Source organism: Phocoena phocoena, chromosome 6 (genome assembly GCF_963924675.1).
Source record: "Phocoena phocoena chromosome 6, mPhoPho1.1, whole genome shotgun sequence".
Taxonomy (NCBI): Eukaryota; Metazoa; Chordata; class Mammalia; order Artiodactyla; family Phocoenidae; genus Phocoena; species Phocoena phocoena.
In genome coordinates, this window is record NC_089224.1 from 20,660,690 (window position 1) to 20,674,690 (window position 14,001).

At 35.0% G+C, this 14,001-nt stretch overlaps 1 protein-coding gene and 2 pseudogenes across 2 annotated transcripts in view; 1 reads left to right on the forward strand and 2 right to left on the reverse strand.

The window, feature by feature from the left end:
* The window catches only part of AUH (AU RNA binding methylglutaconyl-CoA hydratase), a 160,775-nt gene that overhangs the window by 39,950 nt on the left and 106,824 nt on the right, over window positions 1-14,001 (forward strand). The window lies entirely within an intron of this gene.
* Window positions 8,263-8,361, reverse strand: LOC136125211 (small nucleolar RNA SNORA70; annotated as a pseudogene).
* On the reverse strand, window positions 8,400-8,488 carry LOC136125213 (small nucleolar RNA SNORA70; annotated as a pseudogene).

The following is a 14,001-nucleotide window of genomic DNA, read 5'->3' on the forward strand; positions in this document are numbered from 1 at the left end:
AAGGCAGGCCTTGTTAAGAATAGAGTGCTCTGGTATTTCAAAATGGTTCCTTTGCCCCTTCCTCTGTTAGAAGGAGGAGGGGATTTTTCTCCAGTATTTATTTTGAGAAGCTGGTTAGGCTCTTGGAGGTAAATCTCAGAAAACTGTGGGGTACCCCTAGAGTTTTTAACCCTCAGAGTTGTTCCTACTGAGCCTCCAGCAGTTTATCAATTACAGTTCAGGTTTTCTGACCCTGGCACTGGTTTCCACTCATCCTGAGTCTCTGCTCTGGTATGTTGTGATTCTCTGTATCTGTCTGTTTGTTTCTTCAGTCTTGGGAGCAGTGGTTTGCCCTGTGTCCTCCTCACCTCTCTTTCAGATCCTAGAAGAGTTGTTGATTCAGTCTGTTCAGCTTTTACTTGTTGTTAGGACAGAGTGACAACTTCTAAGCTCCTTGTATGTGGAACCAGAAACTGTTAAGTCCTTGTAACTTTTTATAGATTGAAATTTTATGTTTAATTGGATAAAAGGTGGTTTCAGATCCAGGATGAAGAAATCTAAGCTAAAAGTACTTGAGAATTTAGTGTTGCTATTAAAGTTTTAGAAGCTATGATGGTAGTCATAACAAGAAGATTATGTTCCTGAACCTGATTTGGTTCTCTCCCACGCTAAACCTTGGCTAGAAATTCCATGTAATAATTAGGGCTAACCAGTGCCCTCATCAATCAATCCCATTCCTTGAGAATAGATGTAGAGTGAATCTGACCCATTTGTTATCATTTGTAATATATCATCTAGTTGGTAATAAGCATCAGATGGGAATCTCTCAGCTTCAGGTACAGAAAAATTGATTCAAGTTGACTTAAACTACAAGGTAGTTAGGATTGCTCTAATTCAGTGATTCTGGGCTGTTATGAAATTCCTTTGCCTTCACTGTCTTCTATATGCCACCTTCATCCAGCTTGGTAGGCTGAAGCTTCAGTAGTTCAGGGCCTCCTGTCTATGTATGACCATGTTGAAATAAAGAGAACACTTTTGCCCAAATCCAAGCTGGAACCCTCAGATTGATCTTGATTTGACTTCTCAGAGGAAGAAACTATGCTGATTTGCTATGGGAATGGATTTAACTTCTTTCAAAGTACATGGAATGTGGGGGGTGGGGGCGGTAGAGGCAGACAACAAAAATAAGGCCACCTTTAGGAAGTGGGAGGAGGGCGGTAGATGCTAAGTAGACAGCCAATATTCATGAGTTTTAAATTTCCTACTATAAACTGTCTTCATTAGGGCCCAGCTGTAAAGAAAACACATGGATTTCTTTCATTTATTCATTTATTTATTCATCAAATTTCTTGGAGGAGAGCCTGTCATGGGCTAGGGACTATTCTAGGATCTAGGAATACAGCAGTAAGTAAGACAGCAATCACCTGCTCTTGTGGAGCCTCCATAGGCATGGCGGTAGGGGAGGCAGTGAAAAAAAAATTAATGTAAATGTGTACTGTGTCAGATGAATGCTCTGAATACAAATAAAACTGGGCAAGAAGAATGAGTTGTGATTGGCATGGAGGGTTACTGTTCCATATATGGTGAAGAGGGAAGACCTCTCTGAGAAGGAGATAAATAAGTAGAGTCCTGGAAGAAGTGAACTAGTCCTGAAGAAGTTCACTGGAAGAAGTGAACTTCCCTTGTGGATACCTGGGGAAGAGTGTTTTAGGCAGAGAGGTAAGCAAGAACGGAGCCTGCTCTGGTAGGTCTGTGTCTTTATTCCCGTCTTACCCCTAGGTTCTTCATGACATTTTTTTTTTCTTAGATTCCATATATATGTATTAGCATACGGTATTTGTTTTTCTCCTGACTTACTTCACTCTGTATGACAGACTCTAGGACTATCCACCTCACTACAATAGATAGCTAGTGGGAAGCAGCCGCATAGCACAGGGAGATCAGCTAGGTGGTTTGTGACCACCTAGAGGGGTGGGATAGGGAGGGTGGGAGGGAGGGAGACACAAGAGGGAAGAGATATGGGAACATATGTATATGTATAACTGATTCACTTTGTTATAAAGCAGAAACTAACACACCATTGTAAAGCAATTATACTCCAATAAAGATGTTAAAAAATAAAAAATAAAATAAAATAAAAGAAGAACGGAGCCTGGAGGCAACATCACACTTTGCAAGATAATGGGAGAGCAAGAAGGTTAGTGTCTCTGGAGCCCAGTGGACAAGATTAGTTCTAGGAGGTGATGTCACAGAAGTAGTAGGAGTCCAAGTGACAGAGAATTTTCACTTCTACTTTGAGTGAAAAGAGAATCTGGGGTGTTTTAAGCTAAGGAGTGACCTGAAAAGACTTAAATTTTAAAAGGCTTGCTCTGGCTGTTGTTGAGAATAGACTGTTCCAGAACTTCTGTCTTTGATCCCCTGCAGGTAAGATCATACTTGGACCAGTGTAGTAGTGGAGGTGGTGAAAAATTATTGGATTCTACATGTATTTTGAAGGTGGAGACATGGATTTACTGATGAAAAGGAGTGGGTATGAGGGAGAAGAATCAAGGTTGATTCTGTTTTGATCAGAACATTGAAAGGATGGGGTTAGCATTAACTGAGGAGTGGAAGAATGCAAGAGGAGCATATTCTGGGGAGGAAACTTAATAGTTGGGGGAGGGGAGAGTTTATTGTGTTTATAAGATGCATATTAGACGTTCAACTGGATATGTCTAATAGACAGCTGAATTTAGGAGTCTGTAGTTAGTTCAGGGTAGAGGTCTGGGCATGAGGTAAAAATTTTGACATTGGTATACAGATGGTATTTAAACTTCTGAGTAAATGAAATAAGAACAAGTAAAACAGTCAATCCAGAAGATGGTTAAAAAATAGGGAGGGAGATGGAGGGAGAAAAAAAAGAACTAATGGGCTAAATATCCTAAAATGTAATTGTAGAAATAAATTCAAATTTATTACCCTATCATAGTGAATGTAAGTGTACTAAATTCTTGAATTAGAAGACAAGCAACGGCTGGCTTAAGAAAAGTTATCACTAAGCTGCTTATAAGAAACACCTAAAGCATAAGGACATTGAAAGTTGAAGAGTAGAAAAAGATATACCAGTCTAATACTGACTAAAAGAAAGCTGGTATAACTATATTGATATCAAATGAAATAGACTTTAAAACAAATTTTTATTAGAGGTAGTAATTATTAGAGTTAAAGAAGGTCACTACATAATCATAAAAGATTCAATTTCCCTTGTAGATATGATCATTCTCAGCTTTTTTGCTGTTAGAAACAGCCTCAAAATATACAGTGCAAAAATTGATATCACCCCAAGGAAAAATGGACAAATCCACCACCATAATGGGAATTTTTAGCACTTTTCTTAGTTGATGATAGATTAAACAAGGAAAAAGTAAGTCTATAGGAGATTTGAATATGTCAGTTAGTAAACTTAACCCTTATATCGTCAGAGTCCCCTGGACCCAGATTTAATTTACTAGTTTCTTTTTTGAACAATTTTGCTTGTATGGATTGATGTTTTATGGCTTTCATTCTTTCTTAGAGGTCTTCTGAAGAACAGAAAATTTAAAAAAGAAAATTAAAACTCCTTTTCTCTTGCAGTTACTGTATGGGTTCATTGGAACTTTTTATGAATGTAAGATGCTGTGGGTTCTTATCTCATATCACTGTATCTTTATATTGGTAATTTCATCATCCTAGGAATGATTTTTATCATTACTCTTTAATTATTCCCAACTATGCTATGAAAAACTAAAATAAGAAAATGGAAGAAAGATGGAATTCAGAAAGATGTTGTAGAGGTCAAATCATTGCTATTGCATTATCTTTTTTTTTTATTGCATTGCCTCAAGAGTTGCACATATTTTAAGAAAATATAACTGAAGTCTGGAGGTGCCATCTTTGTAGTCATTCTTTTAGTTATCACTGAACACAGCTGAGAATTTAGAATTTTTCATTTTCTACACATAATGGTACAAGAGTAGAAAAGTTGACAGAGGAAGACATTTCACAGTTATTAGATGGGTAAAATAATGGTCAAAAGAGACAGCAGACTGTAGGCCCTAATCATGATGGTGAACTTGATCTTATGAGTGAAATCTTAGACTGTGAGTCATCAGGTGACAATATCCTAGATTAATTTTCTTGAACTCAAGAATTGATGAGTGAGCAGTATATTTCTGTGGTTTCTATAAAGGAAGTATGGAATCTGCATCCAGTTAGTCATTAGGTAGGAAGGACTTCACCATGCAGTATTTTGTGACAAGAAGTTGGACTATTCAGTTTTTCCAAAAGGATATGTGACATATTTCTTGCATTTCATATGATGATGTACATGAGCATTTACTTGATACAGCTTGTAATTGAAGAGTGTTGAAGGCGGGTGTGTATACAGAGGTGACAGGAAGGGACTCTGTGGTTTAGAAGAGAAAACAAATCATTGATCATTCTGATGGATATTTATAAATCTAAAAATGAATATTTATAACCAGGGAACAATGAATATGGCTGTCCTCAACAAGTTTATGGGCCATCCAAATTTTCAAAAGCGCAGCATTTCTACAATGCAAGTTCAAGAAGAAGCAGAAGTAATGATCATTTAGTAGAGCTATATTTGAAATCAGATTTTATAAAATTATATGTCCCAGGTTCATGTGTGTCAGTTGATGACCAGTTTCATTCAAATGATATAACCCTTTTCATATGTGTTCATGTGTATATGTGTGTGTGATATATGTAAGTTTGTGAGTGTATATATGCATACACTATGCATTTGTAGGTATGTATATGTGTAATACACATATGTGCACATACCAGGAAAATATAAAAATATATGGATTTTATGTATTTAAATTTTGACTGAAATTTCCAACTAATTTGATTTTTTATCATCCTTTTATTTTTCTGTAAATTATTTATAAAATGACCTAAATATTAAATAAAATATTAATACAAAGAGTCTGGCAGCCCAGCTGATAAAGGGTGTTGATTATTTTTCCTGGCCTACTGAGGGTTAATGTAATGTACCTGTGTGGATCATTGCCCTCAGCAGTTGATGACTGTGCATCTCTTTTAAGCACACGTGGAATATTCATGAAAATTAACCATCTGCTTGGCTGTAAAACCTGCACAGATTTCAAAGGCTGAATTCTGTGACTACAGGCAGTTAAGATACATGTCATTTACAAAAGGTAATTAGAAAAAGTCCCCTACAGTGGGGAATGTAAAATAACTTCTAAATAACTTACAGCTCAACAAAGGAATCTTAATGGAAATTAGAACATATTCAGAACTAAATTCTAACAAAATACTTTAAAAGTTGTATAATGTAGTTTAGATTGTACTTTAAGAAAGAATAAATGCTCAAGATGAATAAACTAAGAATCCAATTTTTAAAAATGACAGAAGTGACTACAGAATAAACCCAGATAGGGTAGAAGGAAAGAACTGAAGATGAACATAAACTTATGACTTGGAAGAATACACAGTAAGTAATAGGATAATAAAGTCCAAAGTTGGTTCCTCAAAAGTCAAATAGCCAAATTTCTGACAAGATTTATCAAGGGTGAGGGAATAACTAAACAATATTCAAATTGAAAAAGGATCTCATAGGTATAAACTTCACAGAGATTAATCTGGTAAGATAATATTAAGAATAACTGATGTCAGTGAATTTGAAATTTTAAGTGGAATAGGTAAATTATTAGAAAATAAAACTTAACCAAAACTGACTTAAATAGAAAACCTGACTGGTCCCATAACAATGAAAACACTTGGTCTCCATGACTGCAGAGGAACATTCTATCCAGACATTTCATGGAATAGATAATTCCAGCACCTGTACTCTGAGGGAAATGACTTAAAGCAATTATCCCCCAGACTGAGGTTGGGTTCTCCTCTAGGCATTCAGGAGATACAGACTGTTTAAAAGGGACCTAGCTGATAACTTATATGTACTTTTTTGTAGAACTTTTCAGGCTGATCTGCAGGTTAAGTTACTCTTTACCATCTTCTCTTTCATAGTTGCTCTTCTTGCACTTTACAGTAGTCAATCCTGATTTTGCCTTTTTTTGCTTCCTTGACCCAGGGATGAAGAAAGGTCTGAATTGCTATAAAAGGGGTATTTTAAAATACTAATGTTGAGAATTTCAACTAGGATCCTATTCTTATTCTGGCAGTTTCCAATTCATTGCTTTCAGCATAATTTAAGGACAGTAAAGTTTTTATGGAATTTTTAAATGCTTCTTGATTACTGTGTGATTTTTCAAGAGCTGGCTTTAAAGGAGTTGAAAGAATTGGGTGACATTGCTGAAGTATTCTAGCAATAAATGATTTTCATGCATAGATATATGAAATAATGGAAGGAGGGGAGGTCATCTTATCTATCTCATTGAGATACTTTTCCCAAAAAAGTTTACTTTTAATATCTAGTTGTTATCAGATTTGTAATATATTTAATCAATTTTATGCTAATAATGCTTGTAATTAAAAGTCAGTCCAGAGGAAAACTTCTAAACTTAGTGCTTCATGGTTACAGGGAATTTAATAAAAATTAATTCAGTTTATACAATATATATGTTTTGTTGCAAAGAAATGTGACAGTGGTCAAAAGAAGAATTTTAAGCATAAAAGCTGATTGCATCAGAAAAAAATTGCAGCAAAGTGTTGTAGAAATATAGCACTTCATAAAGTTGTTCATAAAGAAAATAAATGACGTATTTCTTATCGTTAAGCAAGGATTTGTTTCTTGTTTTAGACATGAATGATTTTGAGAGTCAAGTCACTGGTATGTAGATTCCACTGGATGCATTGACAATGGTATATATCAGTTGTATTTTAAGGTGCCAGTGTTTATAGTGCACTGCAATCCTTGCAACTATTTAAATTATGAAAAATTTTAGATGTCAATATAAAACTGTTCAAGGGAATGCATCGTGTTTCAAAATTCTTTTCAGCTGTAATGGGAACAAAAACTGTTGAAGACCACTGACTTGGAGCATTAGCTCTCAAGAGGGATGGTAACACTCATTGGAGAAGATATTAGAATTTAGGGGGACATTTTTGCTTTTCACAATGACTGAGGGGCTTTACTATCATTTGGTTATTGGGGGCCAAGAAAGCTAGGTATCCTGCAATGTACAACAAAGAATATTATCATTGTTTTACATAACTTTTCGACTCACTGGACTAGTCCACGACAAAGGTAAGTAGGTAGAAATTTACTACATAGTAATCCTAAAGCATATTCAAAAGAAGGAATTCATAAAAAAAAGTCCAAGGATTTTAGGAGAGGACAATTTTAGTGGGCAATATTTAAATGAACTATATTCTCTCAGAATTGTTAAATGATATATTAACTCCATGCATTGTCTACTTGGGGTATTACATTTCTGATTACTACATATTTGGTTGAAAAGAGTTTGTGGTAGATACTGCAAAAGCAATACAAATAATTAAAAATATGTAACTTAGAACCAAATATTAAATTATCAGGAATATATGGACTACAGAGATCTTACTGAATTTTATTATACTTTCTCAGTAAGACCAGTGTGATCATACTATTTAATATTGTAACGTGGTTCACAACTTTACTTCCCTCTGCACTCCAGAGTCACACTTTCTGTTATTTTTACTCCCAAACATTTATCACTTTTTATCTTGGTTATTTATTATATTTATTTTTTAGTATCTTTTTGTCCCCCTTGTTTAGAGACATAGTGTAAGAGGAGAGAGAGGATGGGAGACAGAAAGACAGCCCTTTTGAGGAGTTTGGCTTTAAAAAAAAAAGAGGAGAGAAATTGGTCGTAGCTGGAGCAGGTAATGTGTATGGAGTCAGGATTTTTTTTTTGTCATTTTTTTCCATTTGTTTTTTGGGCAGGAAAGTTGGATTTATTGGTGGGCGTGAGTAAGGAAGGGAAAGCACCACGGCTTTCATGAGTGCAGTGTCTGCCTTTTGTCCAAGGGGCCCACAATTAGGGATGTATTTGACCCATAGTCATCCAGGATGATCCACTTTTCTGCCACCATGTCTTCAGATTCATCCACTTCTTGGAGATGTGGATCTTCTGGAGCCCAGAAACTTGAACTTGGCCCTGTGTGGGCCTTAATCACTTGCTCCTTGTTCTGCAGTTTGGTGCGGACAGACGTGATGGCTTGGCCAGTGTGGACCCTGGCCACTGCGTGCTGGGGCTTTCCAGAGGCACCCTGTATACCTGTCTGGAGCCTAGATTGGGCAGAGCATGATGTCAGACATGAATGTCCACTGGTAAGGGCTATCTCGAAGGTCCTTTAGGGCAACCCATACAAGCAACAGGCTGCATGCACTACCAAGGAAGCTGCTTTTTTTTTTTTTAGTGCCTTAGTTATCTGTTTTTTTTGTTTTTTTTTTAACATCTTTATTGGAGTATAATTGCTTTACAATGGTGTGTATGTGGCTGCTTTTTGCAGCCATTGCACACCAGGCCTCCACAGAGAAAAGAGGCCTGATTAGCTGCAGAAGGAATTTTTTTTTAACGTAAACTTTTAAATTGAATTATAATGTACATAGGGAAAATTGCACAAACTGTAAGTAATAAATTTCTGCAAAATGAACTCACCTGTGCAATCACCACCCAAATTAAGAAATGAACACTACCATTACCAGCACACCATATTTCATCCCTTATGCTTCTTCCTATCATTAACCATCACTCACCCAAAAGATAGTGGAGGTTTTTCTGATTTTTATTACCAAATACTAATTTTGCCTGTTTTCAAACTTTATGTAACTGGAATTATCCAGCATGTATCTTTTAAGGTTGACTTCTTCTCAACACGTTTGTGGGATTCAGTATGTACTGTTCATCTAGGAATAGTTATATTCGTATTTGTGGGAATATTTCACAATTTATTCATTTTGCTGTTGATGAATGTTTGGGGTGTTGCTGGTTTCAGCTATTCTGAATAATGCTTCTGTGAATATGCTTATACGTGTCCTTTAGTGTACACATCATGTGTTTCTGTTGGGTGTGTATACTTGGGGTGGTGACTTATTTTTTTACCAGTTTTACTCCCAGCAGCATTAAATCAAAGTTCTCATTGCTCTATACCTTCACCAACACTTTAGCACTGTACTGCTTATAAAACAATCTGTGGGTTTTTTTTTTTTTTTTTTTTTTTTTTTGCGGTACGCGGGCCTCTCACTGTTGTGGCGTCTCCCGTTGCGGAGCACAGGCTCCGGACTTGCAGGCCCAGCGGCCATGGCTCACAGGCCCAGCCACTCTGCGGCATGTGGGATCTTCCCGGACTGGGGCACGAACCCATGTCCCCTGCATCGGCAGGCGGACTCTCAACCACTGCGCCACCAGGGAAGCCCCAACTATCTGTGTTTGTAATCGGTGTTTCCTTGATGATTAATCATGTTGTATTCCTTTTCATCTCTTTATTAGCCAATGTTATATTCTCTTTCGTGAATTATCTGTATGAATCTTTTGCCTATATTTTGTAGTTGGATTATTTATATTTTTCTTCCTGATTTATAGTTGTTTACATGCACAGGACACATGTATTTAAGATACCATTTCCCACTCTTTTACTTGCATATTCACTTGCTTAATGATGTCCTTTGATGAACAGAAGTTTTTAATTTTAAAGAACTCTAGTGTTTTCCTTTTAAATGTGTTGGAAAAACCTTTTAAAAATCTTTGTCTGTACCAAAATCTTGAAGATATCTTTGGATATTTTCATTTAGAAGTTATTTGTTTTACCTTTCAGATTTAGGCTGTAATGCACCATTAACTGATTTGTGTGTGTATATGATATGAAGGGTCAAGAATTGTTTTTCCCCATATGAACCTTCAGTGGTCCCAGCCCCATATATTGGAATGTTCCAGCACTGCCATCTTTGTCATAAATCAAGCAGGTCTTTTCTGGACTTGCTATTCTGTTCCATTGCTCTGTTTCTCTATCTTTGAGCCAGTGTCCCATTTTCTTAATTACTGTAGCTTTATAATACATCTTATTTTAATATAAATTCTCCAGCTTTTTCTTCTTAAAGATTATCTTGACTATTATTGGGCTTTTGCATATCCACTTTGTCAATTGCTAAAAAGCACTGGGATTTTGATTGGAACCACATCCAATCTATTAATTTGGAGAGAATTTACATCTTTTGGTATGGAATCTTCTAACACATGAAATGATATATTCCTCCATTTGTTTAGGACTTTAATTTAGATTTTGTAGGTTTTTGTGTCAAGATTTTATACATCTTTTATTAGATTTATTCCTTGGCTCTTTGATTTTTGAATGTTAATATAAATGGTATCTTTTTAAAATTTCACAAATTTCTTTTGCTAGTACATAGAAAGTTGATTTTTTAATATTGAACCTGTATCCAGCAACCTTACTAAATTCACTTATTTTTATGGTTTGTAAATTCTTTCGGATATTCCTCATGTATAATTAAGTCATCTGCTAATGATGGCAGTTTTATTTTTTCCTTCTGTTCCTTGTAATTAAAAAAATTTTCTTATTATGCAGACTAGTACATCTGTTCCCATCTGTAGAAGTGATAAAGAGTACCTTTTCTCATTCTTGGTCTGTGAGAGGAAGTAATTGACCATTAAAGGTGGTGTTAGCTATAGGTATTTTGTAATTACTCTTTATAAAATCAAAAAGATTTTTTTCTTTGCTATGAATTTTTAATTAATAATGAGTGTTAATTAGAGAGGACACCAAAAGTACAAGTAATAAAAGACAAAAAATCGATAAATTGGACTTCATTAAAATTAAACTTCGAAAAACCATCAAGAATCATCAAAAGGTAAGCCACAGGGAGAAAATATTGTGAATCATATTTCTGAAAAAGAACTTGTATGTAAGATATAACTCTTACAACCCAGTAAGAATAAAATAAATTTTCCATCAAAAAAATGAGCAAAAGATTTGAATATAGACATTTCACTCAAGAAACTGTATGAATGGCTAATAAGCACCTTGAAAAGATGCTAACCTCATTAGTCATTAGGGAAATGCAAATTTAAAACCATAATAAATACCACTTCATGTCCACTAAAATGGCTATGATAAAAGGGCAGACTAGTGTTGGTGACCTTGTAGGACAATAGAGACCCTTAGGCATTGCTGATAGGAATGTAAAGTGGTGCAGCCACTATGGAAAACAGTGGCAGGTTGTTTTTCTTCTTTCCTTTTTTAAGTTAAATAGAAATTTACAATATAGCCCAGCAATTCCACTCTATCCAAGACAAGTGAAAAAATTTCTCTACACAAAGACTTGTATGCAGACATTCATGGTAGTATTTTTCATAATAGCCAAAAAAGTAGAAACAACCCAAATGTCCATCAACCAATGAATGGATAAACAAAATGTCTGTCCCTACAATGAAATACTATTTGGTAATAAAAAGATAAAAAGTACTGATTCATCTTTATATCATGGATGAACCTGAAAAACACTACACTATGTGAAAGAAAGAAACAGAAGACCATATATTATATGAGTTTATTTTTATGAAATGTTCAGAAAAGGCAAAGTAATAGGAAAATATCAGTAGATTAGTTTGGGGCTAGAGGTGAGAACAGGGAGTGACTGCATATGGGTATGAGGGACCTTTTTTGTGATAATGGAAATGTTCTAAAACTGGGTTGTGGTGATGGTTGTACAACTCTGTAAATTTACTTAAAAAATATTGAATTGTGTATTTTAAATGACTGAATTTTATTTTATGTAAATTATACCTCAGTGAAGATGTTAAAGAATGAGTGTTGAATTTTATCAACTACTTTTCTGACCCTACTGAAAATTTATGTTTTTCACCTTTCTCAATTACATAAATTAAAAAATTTCATAAATTAAAAAATTTAATATTAAAAATGTAAGTCCAGTCGTAAATCTTGGACTGAGTATAAATTGGTCTTGATATATTTTATTTATGCTACTACTAGGTATGATACACTGATACTTTGTTTAGGATTTTTTGAGACTTTATTTATGAGAAAAATTGGCCCGTCATGTTATTTTCTTACAATGTTCTGTTCAAGTTTTTGTTTTGCTGTTCTCCATGTCAGCATTTTTAAGATTGATGGTAAATGTTTTTCATTATATGTTTGGAAGAATTTACTATTGGAGCCATATGGGCATGCAGTTTTCTTTGTAGGAAAGTTTTTAATTACATATTCAATTTCTTTAATATGTATTTGTGTTTTCAGATTTTCTTTTTCAGTTTTAATAAGTTGTGTTTTCCTAGGAATTTGTTCATTTCCTGTCGTTTTTCAAATCCTTTGGGCCAAAGTTTTTAATAATATTGTTTTATTGTGTGTAAAATCCTTAGTATTACCCTCCTTTTCATTCTCAGTTGGGACTTGTGCCTTCTCTGATTATCTATGATGAGTCTTGCTAAAAGGTCTATCTTTTATTTTAGTTTTTTTTTCAAAGAACCGACTATTTTGATTTTTCTCTCGCACATTTGTTTTCTATTTAAAAGGTTTTTTTGCTCCAGTTTCTACTTTGGGATTAATTTTTTCCTATTTTTTATTTCTTGATAGGAATATTTGAAAGGATATTTGACTGCTTGCTTTATCAGTTACTGTGAAAGGTCTGTTAAAATCCACTGTGGTTGTAGACTTGGCAGTTTTTCATTTTAGTTCTGTTAGTTTTTGCTTTATGTATTTTGGGGCTGTCTTTTTTATGTATGCCAATTTAGAATTCTTATGGCTTTTTTTAATGGATCATCATATTTATTATTATAAAATAACCCTCTAGTTTGAGTGATGTTTCTTGCCTTCCTTCTCTTTTGTCAGAGATGAAGATAACTTTACAAGTTTTCTTTTGCTTAATGTTTGCAAGTTTTTTACCCTTTTAGCCAGTCTGTGCCCTTATATTTTAAGACATATCACTTGTAAGGAGTATAAAATAAGCTTTAAAACTCTACTCTCATAATCTGCTTGAAGAATTCCCTGTAGTGTTTATTTTCACGTGGGTCTGCTGGTGACAAATTGTTGTTTGTGGTTGTGTGTGTCTGTGAGTGGGTGTGTAAAATGTCTTTATTTCACCATCATTTTGAAGGATAGGTTTGATTTGTTTGGAATTCTAGATTGGCAGTTATTTTCTTTCTTCACTTTAAAGATAATCATTTTCTGTCTCATACCATTGTGTGGATAAAGCTGCATTCCATAAGGAGACACATCTTCTGCACTTCTCTGCTGGGACTAAGTGTGCAGTTAATGGGCCACACGTGTTAAGAGCAAACCTTGATTCCCTTTAGGTCCTGGCATGGCTTCCAGCAGCCTAGTCTCTTTAACCTGAGTGTGGTTTTCAGAGCCTGCTGTGTGGTCACAGGGGCAGAATGTTGGTGAAAGCCCCCCATTGGAGCTCTAGTTAGAGCTGTGTTAGAGGGTACCCTAATGGTGCCCTGAGGCCAGAGGATGTGATGGGTCCCATGATACAGTTACAGGGGCTCCTTCAGTACCACCTCATCCAGAGTCCCTATCTGTCCCATCAGCTTTCAGTTCCTCATTGCTTTGGCTCCTCTTTCGTCTATTGCCTTCCCCCATACCACACTACGTTTAGCTTTTATTAACCAATATGTGTTAGTTAACATGCACTAGGCAACATTTTATATTCTCAATTTAAAATTATATTCTTAATGTTAAATGACAGTGAGTTGAACCATTATTTCTTTAACAAATACATCCTACTAGTTTAGAATTCTTTTGACACTACTAACATTTTTCTTCCATGCTAAATTTTAATTCTCCATGGAAAAAATTATGAAGACATGTATCAGACATCCAAAAATCATGACTACCTACCATATTGAGTACCCACCACTTAACTTAAGCAACACAGTATTACAAATAAGATCGAAGTTCTGTGTCTATTGCCAATCACATCTCTCTCCCTCCCCCACAGAGGTCACCACCAATTGAATTTGGAATTTATCATTTCCATGTATGTTTTATATCCCTACATAGCATTCTTCTTTTAAAAACTTATTTAAATGGTTATTA